Raw genomic sequence first — 26,029 nt, 5'->3', positions numbered from 1 at the left:
AGCCGCCGTGCCGCGCACACCTGAGCGAGTCCGTCGCCATGCCTCGTCGGCGTCATGACCACTGGCCTTAATGCTGCCCGTGAAGACGCCCGGGAGCTTCGGCGTGCCTCTCCTCGTCGACTGTGCGCGCCAGACCAACCGGAGGCGCACCAAGACGACGCGCCCGACCCCACCTTCCCCTTTGGTCGCTGGAGGTCGCCGCCACCGCACCTTCCTATTCAGCCCACCCCGAGCCCATTGTCGCCCCCTACAACCCCACTGTGAGCCCCCACTCCCTTCCCCTCTCTTCGTGCCTTGAATTCGTCCTCCTAACCGTCACTGCTGTCGCGACCGAAGCTCACAGCTACCATGGCCGAGGCTCGATCCTGTGCGCACTCACCCGTCCCCTGCTGTGCCCTGGCCGTCTAGGGCCACGCCCTGCTCGCCCGGACGCGCCCTCTTGCGCTTGGCCACGCCCAGCCGTTCCCCTCACGTCGATGGTCGCTTACGCCCGAGCGGCGCCATTGCTGAAGTCGTCGTCGATGGCGCTACACCGCACCCCCGTCCATCCCGCGACCACCATTCCATGCGCGTGGCCCCTAGCTATCCAACGCTGGCACATGTGCTTCCTATTGTCACCGAAAATGGCCGGATGGCCAACTCCAGCGCCCTCGGCCTCGCCGGCATTGACCTGATGATGTGGCGCCATCAAGCGGTTAATTAGCCACTAACCACCCACCCTAATCCCTCACTGACAGCTAGGTCCCGCAGCTTAACTAACCCTGGTTTAAACTTGACCTGTTTAACCCTGCTGAGTATGACATGTGGGGCCCCTGGCACTGTTACAGTGGATAGGGTTAACCCAGTCAGCCACCGACTCAGCAGGCTGGACCCACATGTGAGCCTATGCTGACTGGGTGCTAACTAGGCAGTTGACTTAGTCAACTAGCCCCACCTGTCAGCCATTGTATACACTGTGCTAGGTGAATTTAGCTTTTAGCTATTTATTGAATTAAAATAAATCCAGTAAATTTCAAAAAATGTTTAGAATTTTGAAAAATTATATAAATTAATCTATAAGTCAGATGCGAATAATTTATATATGAAAGTTGCTCAGAAAAATGTAACGAATCTGAATATGCAATCCGTTCATTTGTCACGTGCCTCTAACATGATGAACATGGATCATTCCCCTTTGATTCATCTGTCCGAAAAATACTAAATGCTGGGAAAACATTCCTAGATGTTCTCCCGCTTCACCTGTAACGTGTAGTACTGCGTTGGGTCACTCCTAGCAATGCATATTGCCATGTCATGTTTAGTGATGCATCTATTTGCTTTATATTTATTGTTTCTTCCCCCTCCTCTCTCCGGTAGACACCGAGATTGACGCTGCTGCCGAGTATGACTACATCTCATGCTTGCATTAGATTCTGCTACTGTAATTGATTGTTCCTATTATAATGCATAGGCTGCTTTTGTAACATGCTTTTGTACCTTACCTGCTTATCCTATATGCTTAGTATATAGGTTGGTTAGTGATCCATCAGTGACCCCTCACTTTGTCCCTGTTGCCCCCGCTGGATTACTAGATGACTCGATCAACGTGATCGACGTCCAGAGCCCGACACATCACCTCACTCCCCCTTAGTTGTACGACTCTGCAGAGTTACTATCGAGTGCCGAGGGTGATACCTCGTATAGCACTTATGATGAGATCTCTGTAGTGTAGCTAATCGGTCGTGGTCTTCAGAGGGTGATTCTTCCTTCACCACTCTCGATAATAACTCTGTCGTGCAACACCTCAAGTGTGAACCTTCGAGGGCGATTCCTCCTTAGTTCACCTTGACGGTTACATCAAGTGGAATCCATCGAGGGTGATTCCTCGAATTCCCCCTTGGTGTTATGGACACACGGTGACTTGACTTTACCCCACAACCATGATGAAGTCGAGTCGGCCCCGAGGAGTATCTGCGAGAGGAATGTGAAGAGTGATGTGGAGTCAGAGTTGACCTGGAGGGTACCCGTGAGATAACTATGTGGCACAGTCGGGCATTCTTACCCCTTGCCGTAAGTCCATGAGACGGGGTGACGGGACCAAATATCGTGGGTCATTGATCGTTACCGCGCGCTACCAAGACACTAATGGTTTGGATATGTGATCTGAGTAGGCCTCTGGCCCTTTCGCACTAACCACCACATGGGAATAAGTATGGCACTCTGCGTCGTACGTTTCTCTGAAAGCTCTTCGAACGTCAGCAATTGAGCGACAGAGACACAGGTGGTCCGGTAAGCACCTGCTTTGTATAAAGAGGTAGCCAGGACTGATCCTGGCCGTCCACGCAACATGCAGGAGTGCAAAGGGCGATGGGCCTGATGTCTACTACGCAACTTTGTTCTTGTAGACACGTGTTGGGCCTCCAAGCGCAGAGTTTTGTAGGACAGTAGAAATTTTCCCTCAAGTGGATGACCTAAGGTTTATCAATCCGTGGGAGGTGTAGGATGAAGATGGTCTCTCTCAAACAACCCTCGAACCAAATACAAAAAATCTCTTGTGTCCCCAACACACCCAATACAATGACAAATTGTATAGGTGCACTAGTTTGGCGAAGAGATGGTGATAAAAGTGTAATATAGATGGTAAAAATATATTTTTATAATCTAAATAAATAAAAACAACAAGGTAGCAAATAGTAAACGGGCACAAAATGGTATTGCAATGCTTGGAAATGAGGCCTAGGGTCCGTACTTTCGCTAGTGCAATCTCTCAACAGTGCTAATATAATTGGATCATATAGCCACCCCTCAAAGTGCGATGAAGAATCACTCCAAAGTTCCTATCTAGCGGAGAACATAAGAAGAAATCGTTTGTAGGGTACGAAACCACCTCGAAGCTATTCTTTCTGATCGATCTATCTAAGAGTTCGTACTAAAATAACACCAAATAATTTCAGATTCATAATATTCAATCCAACACAAAGAACTTCACAGAGTGCCCCAAGATTTATACCGGAGAAACAAAGACAAGAACGTGCATCAACCCCTATGCGTAGATTACCCCAATGTCACCGCGGGAATCCGCGAGTTGAGTGCCAAAACATATATCAAGTGAATTAATATGATACCCCATTGTCACCACGAGTATTCATATGCAAGACATATATCAAGTGCTCTCAAATCCATAAAAGTATTCAATCCGATAAAACGAAATCTCAAAGGGAAAACTCAATTCATCACAATAAGATAAAGAGAGGAAAACACCACATGATCCGACTATATTAACAAAGACCGCGATACATCAAGACTGTGACATCTCAAGAACATGAGAGAGATAGATTAAACACATAGCTACTGGTACAAACCCTCAGCCCAGAGGGTGGACTACTCCCTCCTCATCATGGTGGCCGCCGGGATGATGAAGATGGCCACCGGAGATGATTCCCCCCCTCCGGCAGGGTGCCGGAACGGGGTCTAGATTGGTTTTCGGTGGCTACAGAGGCCTGCGGCGGTGGAACTTCTGATCTAGGGTTATTTCTAATGGTTTCTCTATTTATAGGATTTTTTGGCGTCGGTTTCACGCGAAGATGGGCCTCGAGGTGAGCACAACCCACCGGGGCGAGCCTGGCCCACCAGGCGCGCCCTGGTGGGTTGTGCCCTCCTCGTGGCTCTTCTGGCCCTCCCACAAAGCTTCGGGGGTCTCGTTTGTTCCAAAAAAATCGTCTAAAAGTTTTAGCTCATTTGGAGAACTTTCATTTTTGCATAAAAAAACAACACCACGGTAGTTCTGCTGAAAACAACGTCAGTCCGGGCTAGTTCCAAAAAAATGATATAAAGTTGCTATAAAATGATTGTAAAACAAACAAGAATGATAATATAACAGCATGGAACAATGAAAAATTATAGATACATTGGAGACATTGTTGGGGAACGTAGTAATTTCAAAAAAATTCCTACGCACACGCAAGATCATGGTGATGCATAGCAACGAGAGGGGAGAGTGTTGTCCACGTACCCTCGTAGACCGAAAGCGGAAGCATTAGCACAACGCGGTTGATGTAGTCATACGTCTTCACGATCCGATCAATCAAGTACCAAATGCACGGCACCTCCGAGTTCAGCACACGTTCAGCTCGATGACGTCCCTCGAAATCCAATCCAGCCGAGCTTTGAGGGAGAGTTTCGTCAGCACAACGGCGTGGTGACGATGATGGTGTTCTACCGACGCAGGGCTTCGCCTAAGCACCGCTACGATATTATTGAGGTGGATTCTAGTGGAGGGGGGGCACCGCACACGACTAAGAGATCAATGATCAATTGTTGTATATCTTTGGGGTGCCCCCTGCCCCCGTATATAAAGGAGCAAGGGGGGTGCGGCCGGCCAAGGGGAGAGGCGCGCCGAAGGAGTCCTACTCCCACCGGGAGTAGGACTCCCCCCTTTCCTAGTTGGAATAGGATTCGGGAGGGGGGAAAGAGGAGAGAGAGAAGGAAGGGGGGCGCCCCCCTCTCCTTGTCCTATTCGGACTAGGGGGGAGGGGCGCGCAGCCCAGCCCTGGCCGCCTCTCCTCTTCTCCGTAAAAGCCCACTAAGGCCCATATACCTCCCGGCGAATTCCCGTAACTCTCCGGTACTCCGAAAAATACCCGAATCACTCGGAATCATTCCGATGTCCGAATATAGTCGTCCAATATATCGATATTTATGTCTCGACCATTTTGGGACTCCTCGTCATGTCCCCGATCTCATTCGGGACTAGGAAATACCTTCGGCACATCAAAACACATAAACTCATAATATAACCGTCATTGAACTTTAAGCATGCGGACCGTACGGGTTCGAGAACAATGTAGACATGACCGAGACACGTCTCCGGTCAATAACCAATAGCGGAACCTGGATGCTCATATTGGCTCCCACATATTCTACGAAGATCTTTATCGGTCAAACCGCATAACAACATACGTTGTTCCCTTTGTCATCGGTATGTTACTTGCACGAGATTCGATCGTCGGTATCTCAATACCTAGTTCAATCTCGTTACCGGCAAGTCTCTTTACTCGTCCTGTAATACGTCATCCCGCAACTAACTCAATAGTTGCAATGCTTGCAAGGCTTAAGTGATGTGCATTACCGAGAGGGCCCAGAGATACCTCTCCGACAATCGGAGTGACAAATCCTAATCTCGAAATACGCCAACCCAACAAGTACCTTCGGAGACACCTGTAGAGCACCTTTATAATCACCCAGTTACGTTGTGACGTTTGGTAGCACACAAAGCGTTCCTCCGATAAACGGGAGTTGCATAATCTCATAGTCATAGGAACTTGTATACGTCATGAAGAAAGCAATAGCAACATACTAAATGATCGAGTGCTAAGCTAACGGAATGGGTGAAGTCAATCACATAATTATCCTAATTATGTCATCCTGTTAATCAAATGACAACTCATGTCAATGGCTAGGAAACATAACCATCTTTGATCAACGAGCTAGTCAAATAGAGGTATACTAGTGACACTCTATTTATCTATGTATTCACACAAGTATTATGTTTCTGGTTAATACAATTCTAGCATGCATAATAAACATTTATCATGAAATAAATAATAACTTTATTATTGCCTCTAGGGCATATTTCCTTCAGTCTCCCACTTGCAATAGAGTCAATAATCTAGATCACATTGCCATGTGATTTAACATCAATAGTTCACATCACCATGTGATTAACACCCATAGTTCACATCGTCATGTGACCAACACCCAAAGGGTTTACTAGAGTCAATAATCTAGTTCACATCTCTATGTGATTAACACCCAAAGAGTACTAAGGTGTGATCATGTTTTGCTTGTGAGAGAAGTTTAGTTAACGGGTCTGCCATATTCAGATCTGTATGTATTTTGCAAATTTCTGTGTCTACAATGGTCTGCACAGAGCTACTTTAGCTAATTTCTCCCACTTTCAATATGTATCCAGATGAAGACTTAGAGTCATCTGGATCAGTGTCAAAACTTGCATCCCCGTAACCCTTTACGACGAACCTTTTTGTCACCTCCATAATCGAGAAACATATCCTTATTCCACTAAGGATAATTTTGACCGCTGTCCAGTGATCTACTCCTAGATCACTACTGTACTCTCATGCCAAACTCAGTGGTAGGGTATACAATAGATCTGGTACATAGCATGGCATACTTTGTAGAACCTATGGCTGAGGCATAGGGAATGACTTTCATTCTCTTTGTATCTTCTGTCGTGGTCGGGCTTTGAGTCTTACTCAATTTCACACCTTGTAACACAGGCAAGAACTCTTTCTTTGACTGTTCCATTTTGAACTACTTCAAAATCTTGTCAAGGTATGTATTCATTGAAAAAACTTATCAAGTGTCTTGATCTATCTCTATAGATCTTAATGCTCAATATGTAAGCAGCTTCACCGAGGACTTTCTTTGGAAAAAAACTCCTTTCAAATACTCCTTTATTCTTTCCAGAAAATTCTACATTATTTCCGATCAACAATATGTCATTTACATATACTTATCAGAAATGCTGTAGTGCTCCCACTCACTTTCTTGTAAATACAGGCTTCACCACAAGTCTGTATAAAACTATATGCTTGATCAACTTATCAAAGCGTATATTCCAACTCCGAGATGCTTGCACCAGTCCATAGATGGATCGCTGGAGCTTGCACATTTTGTTAGCACCTTTAGGATTGACAAAACCTTCTGGTTGCATCATATACAACTCTTCTTTAATAAATCCATTAAGGAATGCAGATTTGTTTATCCATTTGCCATATTTCATAAAATGCGGCAATTGCTAACATGATTCGGACAGACTTAAGCATAGATATGAGTTAGAAACTCTCATCGTAGTCAACACCTTGAACTTGTCGAAAACCTTTTTGCGACAATTCGAGATTTGTAGATAGTAACACTACTATTAGTGTCCGTCTTCCTCTTGAAGATCCATTTATTTTCTATGGCTTGCCGATCATCGGGAAAGTCAACCAAAGTCCACACTTTGTTCTCATACATGGATCCCATCTCAGATTTCATGGCCTTAAGCTATTTTGCGGAATCTGGGCTCATCATCGCTTCCTCATAGTTCGTAGGTTCGTCATGGTCAAGTAACATGACCTCCAGAACAGGATTATCGTACCACTCTGGTGCGGATCTCATTCTGGTTGACCTACGAGGTTCGGTAGTAACTTGATCTAAAGTTACATGATCATCATCATTAGCTTCGTCACTAATTGGTGTAGGAGTCACAAGAATAGATTTCTGTGATGAACTACTTTCCAATAAGGGAGCAGGTACAGTTACCTCATCAAGTTCTACTTTCCTCCCACTCACTTCTTTCGAGAGAAACTCCTTCTCTAGAAAGGATCCATTCTTAGCAATGAATATCTTGCCTTCGGATCTGTGATAGAAGGTGTACCCAACTGTCTCCTTTGGGTATCCTATGAAGACACATTTCTCCGATTTGGGTTTGAGCTTATCAGGAGGAAACTTTTTCTTATAAGCACCGCAATCCCAAACTTTAAGAAACGACAACTTTGGTTTCTTGCCAAACCACAGTTCATACGGTGTCGTCTCAAACGAATTTAGATGGTGCCCATTTTTTTACATGAATGCAGCTGTCTCTAATGCATAACCCCAAAACTATAGTGGTAAATCAGTAAGAAACACCATAGATTGCACTATATCCAATAAAGTATGGTTATGACGTTCGGACACACCATTATGTTGTGGTGTGGTGGCACGAATTTGTGAAACTATTCCACATTGTTTTAATTGAAGACCAAACTTGTAACTCAAATATTTGTCTCCGTGATCAGATCGTAGAAACCTTATTTTCTTGTCACGATGATTTTCCACTTCACTCTGAAATTCTTTGAACTTTTCAAATGTTTCAGACTTATGTTTCATGAAGTAGATATACCCATATCTGCTCAAATCATCTGTGAAGGTCAGAAAATAATGATACCCGCCACGAGCCTCAACACTCATTGGATTGCATACATCAGCATGTATTATTTCCAATAAGTCAGTTGCTCGCTCCATTGTTTCGGAGAACGGTGTCTTAGTCATCTTGCCCATAAGGCATAGTTCGCAATCATCAAGTGATTCCAAAAGCCCATCAGCATGGAGTTTCTTCATGCGCTTTAAACCAATATGACCTAAACGGCAGTGCCACAAATAAGTTGCACTATCATTATTAACTTTGCATCTTTTGGCTTCAATATTATGAATATGTGTATCACTACGATCGAGATCCAACGAACCATTTTCATTGGGTGTGTAACTATATAAGGTTTTATTCATGTAAACAGAACAACAATTATTCTCTAACTTAAAAATGAATAACTGTATTGCAATAAACATGATCAAATCATATTCATGCTCATCGCAAACACCAAATAACACTTATTTAGGTCCAACACTAATCCCGAAAGTATAGGGAGTGTGCGATGATGATCATATCACTCTTGGAACTACTTCCAACACACATCGTCACTTCACCCTTAACTAGTCTCTGTTCATTCTGCAACTCCCATTTCGAGTTACTAATCTTAGCAACTGAACTAGATTCAAATACTAAGGGGTTGCTATAAACACTAGTAAAGTACACATCAATAACATGTATATCAAATATACCTTTGTTCACTATGCCATCCTTCTTATTCGCCAAGTATCTAGGGCAGTTCTAGTTCTAGTGACCAGTCCCTTTGCAGTAGAAGCACTTAGTCTCAGGCTTAGGTCCAGACTTGGGCTTGTTCACTTGAGCAGCAACTCACTTGCCGTTCTTCTTGCAGTTCACCTTCTTACCTTTGCCCTTTTCTTGAGACTAGTGGTCTTGTTAATCATCAACACTTGATGCTATTTCTTGATTTCTGATTTCATCATCATGAAAAGCTCGGGAATCGTTTTCGTCATCCCTTGCATACTGTAGTTCATCACGAAGTTCTACTAACTTGGTGATGGTGACTAGAGAATTCTGTCAATCATTATTTTATCTGGAAGATTAACTCCCACTTGATTCAAGCGATTGTAGTACCCAGACCATCTGAGCACATGCTCACTGCTTGAGCTATTCTCCTCCATCTTTTAGCTATAGAACTTGTTGGAGACTTCATATCTCTCAACTCGGGTATTTGCTTGAAATATTAACTTCAACTCCTGGAACATCTCATATGGTACATGACGTTCAAAACGTCTTTGAAGTCCCGATTCTAAGCCGTTAAGCATGGTGCACTAAACTATCAAGTAGTCATCATATTGAGCTAGCCAAACGTTCATAACATCTGCATCTGCTCCTGCAATAGGTTTGTCACCTAGCGGTGCATCAAGGCCTTAATTCTTCTGTGCAGCAATGAGGATAAACCTCAGATCACGGATCCAATCCGCATCATTGCTACTAACATCTTTCAACATAGTTTTCTCTAGGAACATATCAAAATAAAACAAGGGAGCTAAACGCGAGCTATTGATCTACAACATAGATATGCTAATACTACGAGGACTATGTTCATGATAAATTTAAGTTCAATTAATCATATTACTTAAGAACTCCCACTTAGATAGACATCCCTCTAATCCTCTAAGTGATCACGTCATCCATATCAACTAAACCATGTCCGATCATCACTTGAGATGGAGTAGTTTCAATGGTGAACATCACTATGTTGATCATATGTACTATATGATTCACGCTCGACCTTTCGATCTCCGTGTTCCGAGGCCATATCTGTTATATGCTAGGCTCGTCAAGTTTAACCTGAGTATTCCGCGTGTGCAACTGTTTTGCACCCGTTGTATTTGAACGTAGAGCCTATCACACCCGATCATCACATGGTGTCTCAGCACGAAGAACTTTCGCAACGGTGCATACTCAGGGAGAACACTTGTACCTTGATAATTTAGTGAGAGATCATCTTATAATGCTACCGTCAATCAAAGCAAGATAAGATGCATAAAAGATAGACATCACATGCAATCAAAATATGTGACATGATATGGCCATCATCATCTTGTGCCTTTGATCTCCATCTCCAAAGCATCGTCATGCTTTCCATTGTCATCGGCATGACACCATGATCTCCATCATCTTGATCTATATCAATGTGTCGTCACATGGTCGTCTTGCCAACTATTGCTCTTGCAACTATTGCTATTGCATAGCGATAAAGTAAAGCAATTATTTGGCGCTTGCATCTTATGCAATAAAGAGACAACCACAACGCTTCTGCCAGTTGCCGATAACTTCAACAAAACATGATCATCTTATACAACAACTTATATCTTATCACATCTTGACCATATCACATCACAACATGCCCTGCAAAAACAAGTTAGACGCCCTCTACTTTGTTGTTGCAAGTTTTACGTGGCTGCTACGGGCTGAGCAAGAACCGTTCTTACCTACGCATCAAAACCACAACGATAGTTTGTCAAGTTAGTGTTGTTTTAACCTTCTCAAGGACCGGGCGTAGCCACACTCGATTCAACTAAAGTTGGAGAAACTGACACCCGCTAGTCACCTGTGTGCAAAGCACGGCGGTAAACCCAGTGTCACGTAAGCGTATGCGTAATGTCGGTCCGGGCCGCTTCTTCCAACAATACCGTCGAACCAAAGTATGACATGCTGGTAAGCAGTATGACTTATATCGCCCACAACTCACTTGTGTTGTACTCGTGCATATGACATCTATGCATAAAACCTGGCTCGGATGCCACTGTTGGGGAACGTAGTAATTTCAAAAAATTTCCTATGCATGTGCAAGATCATGGTGATGCATAGCAACGAGAGGGGAGAGTGTTGTCCATGTACCCTCGTAGACCGAAAGTGGAAGTGTTAGCATAACGCGGTTGATGTAGTCGTACGTCTTCATGATCCGACCGATCAAGTACCGAACGCATGGCACCTCCGAGTTCATCACACGTTCAGCTTGATGACGTCCCTCGAACTCCGATCCAGCCGAGCTTTGAGGGAGAGTTTCGTCAGCACGACGGCGTGGTGACGATGATGGTGTTCTACCGACACAGGGCTTCGCCTAAGCACCGCTACGATATTATTGAGGTGGATTCTAGTGGAGGGGGGCACCGCACACGGCTAAGAGATCAATGATCAATTGTTGTATATCTTTGGGGTGCCCCTGCCCCCGTATATAAAGGAGCAAGGGGGGTGCGGCCGGCCAAGTGGAGAGGCGCGCCGGAGGAGTCCTACTCCCACCGGGAGTAGGACTCCCCCCTTTCCTAGTTGGAATAGGATTCAGGAGGGGGGGAAGAGGAGAGAGAAAAGGAAGGGGGGGCGCCGCCCCCCTCTCCTTGTCCTATTCGGACAAGGGGGAGGGGCGCGCGGCCCAGCCCTGGCCGCCTCTCCTCTTCTCCGTAAAAGCCCACTAAGGTCCATTTACCTCCCGGCGAATTCCCGTAACTCTCCGGTACTCCGAAAAATACCCGAATCACTCGGAATCTTTTCGATGTCCGAATATAGTCGTCCAATATATTGATCTTTACGTCTTGACCATCTTGAGACTCCTCGTCATGTCCCCGATCTCATCCCGGACTCCGAACTACCTTCGGTACATCAAAACACATAAACTCATAATATAACCGTCATCGAACTTTAATCGTGCGGACCCTATGGGTTCGAGAACAATGTAGACATGACCGAGACACGTCTCCGGTCAATAACCAATAGTGGAACCTGGATGCTCATATTGGCTCCCACATATTCTACGAAGATCTTTATCGGTCAAACCGCATAACAACATACGTTGTTCCCTTTGTCATCGGTATGTTACTTGCCCGAGATTCGATCGTCAGTATCTCAATACCTAGTTCAATCTCGTTACTGGCAAGTCTCTTTACTCGTTCTGTAGTACATCATCCCGCAACTAACTCATTAGTTGCAATGCTTGCAAGGCTTAAGTGATGTGCATTACCGAGAGGGCCCAGAGATACCTCTCCGACAATTGGAGTGACAAATCCTAATCTCGAAATACGCCAACCCAACAAGTACCTTCGGAGACAACTGTAGAGCACCTTTATAATCACCCAGTTACGTTGTGACGTTTGGTAGCACACAAAACGTTTCTCCGGTAAACGGGAGTTGCATAATCTCATAGTCATAGGAACTTGTATAAGTCATGAAGAAAGCAATATCAACATACTAAACGATCGAGTGCTAAGCTAACGGAATGGGTCAAATGAATCACATCATTCTCCTAATGATGTGATCCCGTTAATCAAATGACAACTCATGTCAATGGCTAGGAAACATAACCATCTTTGATCAACGAGCTAGTCAAGTAGAGGTATACTAGTGACACTCTGTTTGTCTATGTATTCACACAAGTATTATGTTTCCGGTTAATACAATTCTAGCATGAATAATAAACATTTATCATGAAATAAGGAAATAAATAATAACTTTATTATTGCCCCTAGGGCATATTTCCTTCAGTCTCTCACTTGCACTAGAGTCAATAATCTAGATCACATCGCCATGTGATTTAACATCAATAGTTCACATCACCATGTGATTAACACCCATAGTTCACATCGTCATGTGACCAACACCCAAAGGGTTTACTAGAGTCAATAATCTAGTTCACATCGCTATGTGATTAACACCCAAAGAGTACTAAGGTGTGATCATGTTTTGCTTGTGAGAGAAGTTTAGTCAATGGGTCTACCATATTCAGATCCTTATATATTTTGCAAATTTCTATGTCTACAATGCTCTGCACGGAGCTACTTTAGCTAATTGCTCCCACTTTCAATATGTATCCAGATGAAGACTTAGAGTCATCTGGATCAGTGTCAAAACTTGCATCCCCGTAACCCTTTATGACGAACCTTTTTGTCACCTCCATAATCGAGAAACATATCCTTATTCCACTAAGGATAATTTTGACCGCTGTCCAGTGATCTACTCCTAGATCACTATTGTACTCTCATGCGAAACTCAGTGGTAGGGTATACAATAGATCTGGTACACAACATGGCATACTTTGTAGAACCTATGGCTGAGGCATAGGGAATGACTTTCATTCTCTTTCTATCTTCTGCCATGGTTGGGCTTTGAGTCTTACTCAATTTCAACCTTGTAACATAGGCAAGAACTCTTTCTTTGACTGTTCCATTTTGAACTACTTCAAAACCTTGTCAAGGTATGTATTCATTGAAAAAACTTATCAAGCGTCTTGATCTATCTCTATAGTTCTTAATGTTCAATATGTAAGAAGCTTCACCGAGGACTTTATTTAAAAAAAAACTCCTTTCAAATACTCCTTTGTGCTTTCCAGAAAATTCTACATTATTTCCGATCAACAATATGTCATTCACATATACTTATCGGAAATGCCGTAGTGCTCCCACTCACTTTCTTGTAAATATAGGCTTCACCGCAAGTCTGTATAAAACTATATGCTTGATCAACTCATCAAAGCGTATATTCCAACTCCAAGATGATTGCACCAGTCCATAGATGGATCGCTGGAGCTTGCACATTTTGTTAGCACCTTTAGGATTGACAAAACCTTCTGGTTGTATCATATACAACTCTTCTTTAATAAATCCATTAAGGAATGCAGATTTGTTTATCCATTTGCCAGATTTCATAAAATGCGGCAATTGCCAACATGATTCAGACAGACTAAAGCAGCATAGATACGAGTGAGAAACTCTCATCATAGTCAACACCTTGAACTTGTCGAAAACCTTTTTGCGACAATTCGAGCTTTGTAGATAGTAACACTACTATCAGCGTCCGTCTTCCTCTTGAAGATCCATTTATTTTCTATGGCTTGCCGATCATCGGGTAAGTTAACCAAAGTCCACACTTTGTTCTCATACATTGATCCCATCTCAGATTTCATGGCCTCAAGCCATTTTGCGGAATCTGGGCTCATCATCGCTTCCTCATAGTTCGTAGGTTCGTCATGGTCAAGTAACATGACCTCCAGAACAGGATTATCGTACCACTCTGGTGTGGATCTCATTCTGGTTGAACTACGAGGTTTGGTAGTAACTTGATCTGAAGTTACATGATCATCATCATTAGCTTCGTCACTAATTGGTGTTGGAGTCACAGGAACATATTTCTGTGATGAACTACTTTCCAATAAGGGAGCAGGTACAGTTACCTCATCAAGTTCTACTTTCCTCCCACTCACTTCTTTCGAGAGAAACTCCTTCTCTATAAAGGATCCATTCTAAGCAACGAATATCTTGCCTTCGGATCTATGATAGAAGGTGTACCCAACTGTCTCCTTTGGGTATCCTATGAAGACACATTTCTCCGATTTGGGTTTGAGCTTATCAGGATGAATCCTTTTCTTATAAGCATCGCAATCCCAAACTTTAAGAAACGACAATTTTGGTTTCTTGCCAAACCACAGTTCATACGGTGTCGTCTCAAACGAATTTAGATGGTGCCACCTTTTTTTACGTGAATGCAACTGTCTCTAATGCATAACCCCAAATCTATGGTGGTAAGTCGGTAAGAAACATCATAGATTGCACTATATCCAATAAAGTACGGTTATGACGTTCGGACACACCATTATGCTGTGGTGTTCCACATGGCATGAATTTGTGAAACTATTCCACATTGTTTTAATTGAAGACCAAACTCGTAGCTCAAATATTTGTCTCCGTGATCAGATCATAGAAACCTTATTTTGTTGTCACGATGATTTTCCTCTTCACTCTGAAATTCTTTGAACTTTTCAAATGTTTCAGACTTATGTTTCATCAAGTAGATATACCCATATCTGCTCAAATCATCTGTGAAGGTCAGAAAATAATGATACTCGCCGCAAGCCTCAACACTCAACGGATTGTATACATCAGCATGTATTATTTCCAATAAGTCAGTTGCTCGCTCCATTGTTCCGGAGAACGGAGTCTTAGTCATCTTGCCCATAAGGCATAGTTCGCAATCATCAAGTGATTCCAAAAGCCCATCAGCATGGAGTTTCTTCATGCGCTTTACACCAATATGACCTAAACAGCAGTGCCACAAATAAGTTGCACTATCATTATTAACTTTGCATCTTTTGGCTTCAATATTATGAATATGTGTATCACTACGATCGAGATCCAACGAACCATTTTCATTGGGTGTGTAACCATATAAGGTTTTATTCATGTAAACAGAAGAACAATTATTCTCTAACTTAAATGAATAACCGTATTGCAATAAACATGATCAAATCATATTCATGCTCAATGCAAACACCAAATAACACTTATTTAGGTTCAACACTAATCCCGAAAGTATAGGGAGTGTGCGATGATGATCATATCAATCTTGGAACTACTTCCAACACACATCGTCACTTCACCCTTAACTAGTCTCTGTTCATTCTGCAACTCCCGTTTCGAGTTACTAATTTTAGCAACTGAACTAGTATCAAATACTAAGGGGTTGCTATAAACACTAGTAAAGTACACATCAATAACATGTATATCAAATATACCTTTGTTCACTATGCCATCCTTCTTATCCGCCAAGTATCTAGGGTAGTTCTAGTTCTAGTGACCAGTCCCTTTGCAGTAGAAGCACTTAGTCTCTGGCTTAGGTCCAGACTTGGGCTTTTTCACTTGAGCAGCAACTCGCTTGTCGTTCTTCTTGCAGTTCCCCTTCTTCCCTTTGCCCTTTTCTTGAAACTAGTGGTCTTGTTAATCATCAACACTTGATGCTATTTATTTATTTCTGATTTCATCATCATGAAAAGCTCGGGAATCGTTTTCGTCATCCCTTGCATACTGTAGTTCATCACGAAGTTCTACTAACTTGGTGATGGTGACTAGAGAATTCTGTCAATCACTATTTTATCTGGAAGATTAACTCCCACTTGATTCAAGCGATTGTAGTACCCAGACCATCTGAGCACATGCTCACTGCTTCAGCTATTCTCCTCCATCTTTTAGCTATAGAACTTGTTGGAGACTTCATATCTCTCAACTCGGGTATTTGCTTGAAATATTAACTTCAACTCATGGAACATCTCATATGGTCCATGACGTTCAAAACGTCTTTGAAGTCCCGATTCTAAGCCATTAAGCATGGTGCACTAAACTATCAAGTAGTCATCATATTGAGCTAGCAAAACGTTCATAACATCTGCATCTGCTCCTGCAATAGGTTTGTCACCTAGCGGTGCATCAAGGCCTTAATTCTTCTGTGCAGCAATGAGGATAAACCTCAGATCACGGATCCAATCCGCATCATTGCTACTAACATCTTTCAACATAGTTTTCTCTAGGAACATATCAAAATAAAACAGGGGAGCTAAACGCGAGCTATTGATCTACAACATAGATATGCTAATACTACGAGGACTATGTTCATGATAAATTTAAGTTCAATTAATCATATTACTTAAGAACTCCCACTTAGATAGACATCCCTCTAATCCTCTAAGTGATCACGTCATCCATATCAACTAAACCATGTCCGATCATCACGTGAGATGGAGTAGTTTCAACGGTGAACATCACTATGTTGATCATATGTACTATATGATTCACGCTCGACCTTTCGATCTTCGTGTTCTGAGGCCATATCTGTTATATGCTAGGCTCGTCAAGTTTAACCTGAGTATTCCGCGTGTGCAACTGTTTTGCACCCGTTGTATTTGAACGTAGAGCCTATCACACCCGATCATCACATGGTGTCTCAGCACGAAGAACTTTCGCAACGGTGCATACTCAGGGAGAACACTTGTACCTTGATAATTTAGTGAGAGATCATCTTATAATGCTACCGTCAATCAAAGCAAGATAAGATGCATAAAAGATAAACATCACATGCAATCAAAATATGTGACATGATATGGCCATCATCATCTTGTGCCTTTGATCTCCATCTCCAAAGCATCGTCATGCTTTCCATTGTCATCGGCATGACACCATGATCTCCATCATCTTGATCTATATCAATGTGTCGTCACATGGTCGTCTTGCCAACTATTGCTCTTGCAACTATTGCTATTGCATAGCGATAAAGTAAAGCAATTATTTGGCGCTTGCATCTTATGCAATAAAGAGACAACCACAACGCTTCTGCCAATTGCCGATAACTTCAACAAAACATGATCATCTTATACAACAACTTATATCTTATCACATCTTGACCATATCACATCACAACATGCCCTGCAAAAACAAGTTAGACGTCCTCTACTTTGTTGTTGCAAGTTTTACGTGGCTTCTACGGGCTGAGCAAGAACCGTTCTTACCTACGCATCAAAACCACAACGATAGTTTGTCAAGTTAGTGTTGTTTTAACCTTCTCAAGGACCGGGCGTAGCCACATTTGATTCAACTAAAGTTGGAGAAACTGACACCCGCTAGTCACTTGTGTGTAAAGCACAGTGGTAAAACCAGTCTCACGTAAGCGTACGCGTAATGTCGGTCCGGGCCGCTTCATCCAACAATACCGCCGAACCAAAGTATGGCACTCTTGTAAGCAGTATGACTTATATCGCCCATAACTCACTTGTGTTCTACTCGTGTATATGACATCTACGCATAAAACCTGGCTCGGATGCCACTGTTGGGGAACGTAGTAATTTCAAAAAAAATTCCTACGCACACGCAAGATCATGGTGATGCATAGCAACGAGAGGGGAGAGTGTTGTCCACATACCCTCGTAGACCGAAAGCGGAAGCGTTAGCACAACGTTGTTGATGTAGTCGTACATCTTCACGATCCGACCAATCAAGTACCGAACGCACGGCACCTCCGAGTTCAGCACACGTTCAGCTTGATGAAGTCCCTCGAACTCCGATCCAGCCGAGCTTTGAGGGAGAGTTTCATCAGCTCGACGGCGTGGTGACGATGATGGTGTTCTACTGACGCAGGGCTTCACCGAAGCACCGCTACGATATTATTGAGGTGGATTCTAGTGGAGGGGGGGCACCGCACACGGCTAAAAGATCAATGATCAATTGTTGTATATCTTTGGGGTGCCCCCCTACCCCCGTATATAAAGGAGCAAGGGGGGTGCGGCCGGCCAAGTGGAGAGGCACGCCGGAGGAGTCCTACTCCCACCGGGAGTAGGACTCCCCCCTTTCCTAGTTGGAATAGGATTCGGGAGGGGGGAAGAGGAGAGAGAGAAGGAAGGGGGGGGGGCGCCGCCCCCCTCTCCTTGTCCTATTCGGACTAGGGGGGAGGGGCGCGCGGCCCAGCCCTGGCCGCCTCTCCTCTTCTCCGTAAAAGCCCACTAAGGCCCATTTACCTCCCGGCGAATTCCCGTAACTCTCCGGTACTCTGAAAAATACCCGAATCACTCGGAATCTTTCCGATGTCCGAATATAGTCGTCCAATATATCGATCTTTACGTCTCGACCATTTTGAGACTCCTCGTCATGTCGCCGATCTCATCCGGGGCTCCGAACTACCATCGGTACATCAAAACACATAAACTCATAATATAACCGTCATCGAACTTTAAGCGTGCGGACCCTACGGGTTCGAGAACAATGTAGACATGACCGAGACACGTCTCCGGTCAATAACCAATAGCGGAACCTGGATGCTCATATTGGCTCCCACATATTCTACGAAGATCTTTATCGGTCAAACCGCATAACAACATACGTTGTTCCCTTTGTCATCGGTATGTTACTTGCCCGAGATTCGATCGTCGGTATCTCAATACCTAGTTCAATCTCGTTACTGGCAAGTCTCTTTACTCGTTCTGTAATACATCATCCCGCAACAAACTCATTAGTTGCAATGCTTGCAAGGCTTAAGTGATGTGCATTACCGAGAGGGCCCAGAGATACCTCTCCGACAATTGGAGTGACAAATCCTAATCTCGAAATACGCCAACCCAACAAGTACCTTCGGAGACACCAGTAGAGCCCCTTTATAATCACCCAGTTACGTTGTGACGCTTGGTAGCACACAAAGCATTTCTCCGGTAAACGGGAGTTGCATAATCTCATAGTCATAGGAACTTGTATAAGTCATGAAGAAAGCAATAGCAACATACTAAACGATCGAGTGCTAAGATAACGGAATGGGTCAAGTCAATCACATCATTCTCCTAATAATGTGATCCCATTAATCAAATGACAACTCATGTCAATGGCTACGAAACATAACCATCTTTGATCAATGAGCTAGTCAAGTAGAGGTATACTAGTGACACTCTGTTTGTCTATGTATTTACACAAGTATTATGTTTCCGGTTAATACAATTCTAGCATGAATAATAAACATTTATCATGAAATAAGGAAATAAATAATAACTTTATTATTGCCCCTAGCGCATATTTCCTTCAGTCTCCCACTTGCACTAGAGTCAATAATCTTGATCACATCGCCATGTGATTTAACATCAATAGTTCACATCACCATGTGATTAACACCCATAGTTCACATCGTCATGTGACCAACACCCAAAGGGTTTACTAGAGTCAATAATCTAGTTCACATCGCTATGTGATTAACACCCAAAGAGTACTAAGGTGTGATCATGTTTTGCTTGTGAGAGAAGTTTAGTCAATGGGTCTGCCATATTCAGATCCGTATGTATTTTGCAAATTTCTATGTCTACAATGCTCTGCACGGAGCTACTTTAGCTAATTGCTCCCACTTTCAATATGTATCCAGATGAAGACTTAGAGTCATCTAGATCAGTGTTAAAACTTGCATCCCCGTAACCCTTTACGACGAACCTTTTTGTCACCTCCATAATCGAGAAACATATCCTTATTCCACTAAGGATAATTTTGACCGCTGTCTAGTGATCTACTCCGAGATCACTATTGTACTCTCATGCCAAACTCAGTGTTAGGGTATACAATAGATCTGGTACACAGCATGGCATACTTTGTAGAACCTATGGCTGAGGCATAGGGAATGACTTTCATTCTCTTTCTATCTTCTGTCGCGGTTGGGCTTTGAGTCTTACTCAATTTCAACCTTGTAACACAGGCAAGAACTCTTTCTTTGACTGTTCCATTTTGAACTACTTCAAAATCTTGTCAAGGTATGTATTCATTGAAAAAACTTATCAAGCGTCTTGATCTATCTCTATAGTTCTTAATGTTCAATATGTAAGAAGCTTCACCGAGGACTTTCTTTGATAAAAAACTCCTTTCAAATACTCCTTTGTGCTTTCCAGAAAATTCTACATTATTTCTGATCAACAATATGTCATTCACATATACTTATCGGAAATGTTGTAGTGCTCCTAAGGGAGTCCTGGATTAGGGGGTGTCCGGATGGCCGGACTATACCTTCAGCCGGACTCCTGGACTATGAAGATACAAGATTGAAGACTTCGTCCCGTGTCCGGAAGGGACTTTCCTTGGCGTGGAAGGCAAGCTTGGCAATACGGATATGCAGATCTCCTACCATTGTAACCGACTTTGTGTAACCCTAACCCTCTCCGGTGTCTATATAAACCGGACGGTTTTAGTCCGTAGGACAACATACATAACAACAATCATACCATAGGCTAGCTTCTAGGGTTTAGCCTCTCCGGTCTCGTGGTAGATCTACTCTTGTACTACCCATATCATCAATATTAATCAAGCAGGTCGTAGGGTTTTACCTCCATCGAGAGGGCCCGAACCTGGGTAAAACTTCGTGTCCCTTGCCTCCTGTTACCATCCGGCCTAGACGCACAGTTCGGGACCCCCTACCCGAGATCCGCCGGTTTTGACACCGACATTGGTGCTTTCATTGAGAGTTCCTCTGTGTCGTCGCCGTCAGGCTTGATGGCTCCTACGATCATCAATGGCGATACGGTCCAGGGTGAGACCTTCCTCCCCGGACAGATCTTCGTCTTCGGCGGCTTCGCACTGCGGGCCAATTCACTTGGCCATCTGGAGCTAATCGAAAGCTATGCCCCCGGCCGTCAGGTCAGATTTGGAAGTTTAAACTACACGGCTGACATCCGCGGGGACTTGATCTTCGACGGATTCGAGCCACTGCCGAGCGCGCCGCACTGTCACAACGAGCATGATCTAGCTCTGCCGCCGAACAGTGCCCTGGAGGCCGCACCCGCATCGGCTTCGACCCTTAATTCAGAGCCAACTGCGCCGATTGAGGATGGGTGGTTGGACGCCGCCTCGGGGGCTGCGATCCCAACGGTGATCGAGACTCGTGACTCCAAGGAGCCAGACTCCTCTTCGGACTCCGAACCCTCCCCGCCCCTGCCGATCGAATCCGATTGGGCGCCGATCATGGAGTTTACTGCCGCGGACATCTTTCAGCACTCGCCTTTCGGCGATATTCTGAAGACACTGAAGTCTCTCTCTTTATCAGGAGAGCCCTGGCCGGACTACGGTCAGCAAGGTTGGGATTCGGACGATGAAGAAATTCAAAGCCCACCCACCACCCACTTTGTAGCCATTGTCGACGAGTTAACCGACATGCTCGACTTCGACTCCGAAGACATCGACGGTATGGACGCCGATGAAGGAGACGATGAAGAACCAGCGCCTATCAGGCCCTGGAAAGCCACCTCGGCATATGGCATATACATGGTGGACACCCCAAAAGAAGGAGATGGCGATGGAACAGCGGAGGATGACCCCTCCAAGAAATAGCCTAAGCGCCAGCGTCAGCGGCGCCGCTCAAAATCCCACCAAAACAAATACGGTGATTCCAGCACGGGAGATAATAATACTCCAGAAAGTGCCGAAGAAAACCCCCTCCAGCAAAATTTAGCACAGGAGGATGGAGAAACCAGCCCTGATGAGAGAGCGGCAGACAGAGAGGTCGAGGACGATAATTATATGCCTCCCTCCGAAGACGAGGCAAGCCTCGACGACGATGAATTCGTCGTGCCAGAGGATCCCGTCGAGCAAGAGCGTTTTCAATGCAGGCTTATGGCCAGGGCAAGAAGCCTCAAGAAAAAACAACAACAACTTAGAGCTGATCAAGATTTGCTAGTCGACAGATGGACTGAAGTCCTTGCGGCCGAAGAGCATAAACTCGAACGCCCCTCCAAGAGCTACCCAAAGCGCAGGTTGCTACCCCGATTAGAGGAGGAAGCACTTGATGCGGCCGACCGGCCAACTCGTGGCCGCGACAGAGAGGCCTCTCGGCTCTCCGCTCAAGCCGCACCCCGTACCAAGGCACGGGAATATGCGCCGGACTTACGAGATATGTTGGAGAACAATGCAAGGCAAACAAGATCGATCTACGGATCGCGTGGGCGCCCCACGGCTCGAGATGGTAACTATCACGCCGGCCACAAATTCGGCAGGGCCAAACACAGTAGACAAAGCTCATTGGAGCTACGTTGTGATATAGCCCAGTACAGAGGCGCCGCACACCCACTATGCTTCACAGACGAAATAATGGATCATCAAATCCCCGAGGGTTTCAAACCCGTAAATATCGAATCATATGATGGCACAACAGATCCTACGGTATGGATCGAGGATTATCTCCTTCATATCCACATGGCCCGCGGCGATGATTTCCACGCCATCAAATACCTCCCACTCAAGCTTAAAGGACCAGCTCGGCATTGGCTTAACAGCTTGCCAACAGGATCAATCAGTTGTTGGGAGGACCTGGAAGCCGCATTCCTCGACAATTTCCAGGGCACTTATGTGCGACCCCCAGACGCCGATGACCTAAGTCACATAATTCAGCAGCCAGAGGAATCGGCCAGGCAATTCTGGACACGGTTCCTAACAAAGAAAAATCAAATAGTCTACTGTCCGGACGCTGAGGCCCTAGGAGCCTTCAAGCACAATATCCGTGACGAGTGGCTTGCCCGGCACCTTGGACAGGAAAAGCCGAAGTCTATGGCAGCACTCACGACACTCATGACCCGCTTTTGCGCGGGAGAAGACAGCTGGCTTGCTCGTAGCAACAATATGACCAAGAACCCTGGTAATTCGGATACTAGGGACAGTAGTGGCAGGTCGCGTCGCAACAAGCAGAAGCGCCGCATTAACGGCGACAATCTTGAGGACGGCAGTTAATGCCGGATTCAGTGGCTCTAAATCCGGTCAGCGGAAAAAGCCATTCAAAAGGAATCCTAGGGGCCCGTCCAGCTTGGACCGAATACTCGACCGCTTGTGCGGGATACATGGCACCCCCGAAAAGCCGGCCAATCACACCAACAGGGATTGTTGGGTGTTCAAGCAGGCAGGCAAGTTAAACGCCGAAAATGAAGACAAGAGGCTGCATAGCGATGACGACGAGGACCCCGGCCGCCGAACAACAGTGGACAGAAGAGTTTTCCCCCACAAGTGCGGATGGTGAACATGATATACGCAACCGACGTCCCCAAAAGGGAGCGGAAGCGTGCGTTAAGGGACGTATACGCGGTAGAGCCAGTCGCCCCAAAGTTCAACCCATGGTCCTCCTGCCCGATCACCTTTGATCGAAGGGACCATCCCACTAGCATCCGTCATGGCAGATTCGCCGCATTGGTTGTAGACCCAATTATTGACAGATTTCATCTCACTAGAGTCCTTATGGACGGCGGTAACAACCTGAACCTGCTTTACCAGGATATAGTGCGGAAAATGGGCATAGATCCCTCGAGGATTAAGCCCACCAAAATGACCTTTAAAGGCATAATACCAGGTGTAGAGGCCAACTGTACAGGCTCAGTCACACTTGAAGCGGTCTTCGGATCTCCGGATAATTTCCGAAGCAAGGAGTTAATCTTCGACATAGTCCCATTCCGCAGTGGCTATCACGCACTGCTCGGGCGAACCGCATTCGCCAAGTTCAATGCGGAACCGCACTATGCATACGTTAAGCTCAAAATGCCAGGCCCTCGAGGAGTAATTACGGTCAATGGAAACACCGAACGCTCGCTCTGAATGGAGGAGCACACGGCGGCCCTTGCAGCAGAAGTACAAAGCAGCCTCTCCAGGCAGTTCTCCAGTCCGGCCATTAAACGACCGGACACCGTCAAGCGCGCCCGGAGTAACGTACAACAAGATCGCCTGGCACGACCTGAGCAGGCGTAGCAATGCGGCCCCAACCCCAGCCCTCGCAAAAATGTGATACCAGTACTTCGCGTACATAACTACGCTCTAGAAATACCATGGGTACAGGGGGAGGGGCACCATCACGGCACGCCCGAAACACGGCTTAAACCGCACCAAGGGCTGCCGATTTTTTAATTTTCTCTTACTTTCAGGACTCCACTCTTCGGAAGGCCCGTTCGACAGTTCAATTGCTGAACAAACGATGCAAGAACCAGGGAAGCAGACAAGCCACGCCGCATTACGGAACTCCCAGGTGGTCTCTATCACGAGCAGTATACCTGTTTCGCATACTATTCCGCAGCTTGCCCCTGGAACGGACATGTTAAATAGTCCAACCTTTTGCTTATCGCATTATTCGTATCATTCTGCTTTGATCGCAGCCCTCTTTAATAAACAATGCATAGCTTTTGTCTATTTTTGCATTAATCTTTTTTAATATATGTTCCATAACGACATGTTGCATCCGTACACTTTGGTACGACCAAAATACGCCAGGGGCTTTAGTACCCCTCAATATGGTGTGAGAAGTCTGAACACTTTAACAAGTGCGGCACCCCGAACTTATAGCATTATATGCATCGGCTCCGAATCATGTCTTGGGTCAATAGTTGGGTTTTCCCGGCTCCTATGTTTTGGTGCCTTATGTTCCACTATATCGGCTAAGGTAGCACTAGGAGAACCACTGCGATTGTGCCCCAGTTGAGCTAGGTCGAGCACCTCAGTGGAGAAAGCTAAAACTGACTGTCATGATGAAGCAAGAGCTGGTCGCTGCTCGAGAGGTTTTTCGAGTCCCTAAAGACTTATGCCGCTTAGAGCGAGGAGCCGGCTCTGTCCGGCCAAGGCGTGGATAGCGCCCCGAACTCGGTCTTCCGAATACCAGGGGCTTCGCCGAAATTTAAAATTATAGAATTCTATGGCTAAGTGAGAGTGTTCACGCATTATAGTCTGATTGCCTTGTTCGTTGGGCTGAGCGCCTCCCTCGAAGGACCCAAACATGGGAAAAAGAGCGCTCAGGTTTATCCGCGAACACCCCAGCACTAGCGGCACAGGGGCAGAAGCCGACGACTTGCCATCTCTCAGAATTGATAAACAACCGCACAGAAGGTAATATTTTAAATTCCAAACAGCATTGTTTAGCGCATATGAACAAGTTTTCAGCGCACAGGACAAAACGAGCAAGTTTCACTAAAAAATTACATCCCTAGAACATTCATCCGCCACAAGGCAGGCACCCTTCAGAACATCCTTATAATAATTCTTGGTCTTGCGATTCTCTTTCCCCGGCGGTGGCCCGTCCTTCACAAGCTTCTCAGCATCCAGCTTGCCCCAGTGCACCTTAGCACAGGCAAGGGCCCTACGGGCACCTTCAATGCAGACGGAGCGCTTGATGACTTCGAGCCTTGGACAGGCCTCCACCAGCCGCCGCACCAGCCCGAAATAGCTCCCAGGCAGAGCCCCTCCAGGCCACAGCCGAACTACGAGGCCCTTCATGGCCTGTTCGGCCGCCTTGTGGAGCTCGACCAGTTGCTTCAGCTGGTCGCTCAGGGGCACGGGGTGTCCGGCCTCAACATACTGAAACCAGAACACCTTCTCTGTCGATCTGCCCTCCTCGGCTCGATAGAATGCGGCGGCATCGGACACACCTCGGGGAAGATCTGCGAAGGCTCCTGGAGAGCTCCAGATTCGGGTAAGTAACAAGTAACTCACGGTTATGTTTTGCTTTGCATAAAGAATGCCTTACCCGCCGCTATCTTCTTCACCTCATCCAACTCCTGGAGGGTCTTCTGGGATTCGGCCTTGGCAGACTTGGCATTTTCAATAGCCACCGCGAGCTCGGACGCTCGCATCTTTGAGTCAAGCTCCAAACTCTCATGTTTTTCCATGAGAGCCTGGAGCTCTTGCCGTACCTTGCCAACCTCGGCCTCATACTTCTCCCGCTCGGTGCGCTCCATGGCCGCCCTCTTCTCGGCCTCGACCAGCGCTTGCTTAAGGGTCGCCACCTCAGACGTGGCCCCTACAATAGCCACGATAATCCTGTCATTTTTTGCAA

Source organism: Triticum urartu, chromosome 4A (genome assembly GCF_056163025.1).
Source record: "Triticum urartu cultivar PI428250 chromosome 4A, HENAU_Tu73, whole genome shotgun sequence".
Taxonomy (NCBI): Eukaryota; Viridiplantae; Streptophyta; class Magnoliopsida; order Poales; family Poaceae; genus Triticum; species Triticum urartu.
The sequence above is the reverse complement of the archived record's forward strand: the minus strand, read 5'-3'. Positions refer to the sequence as shown.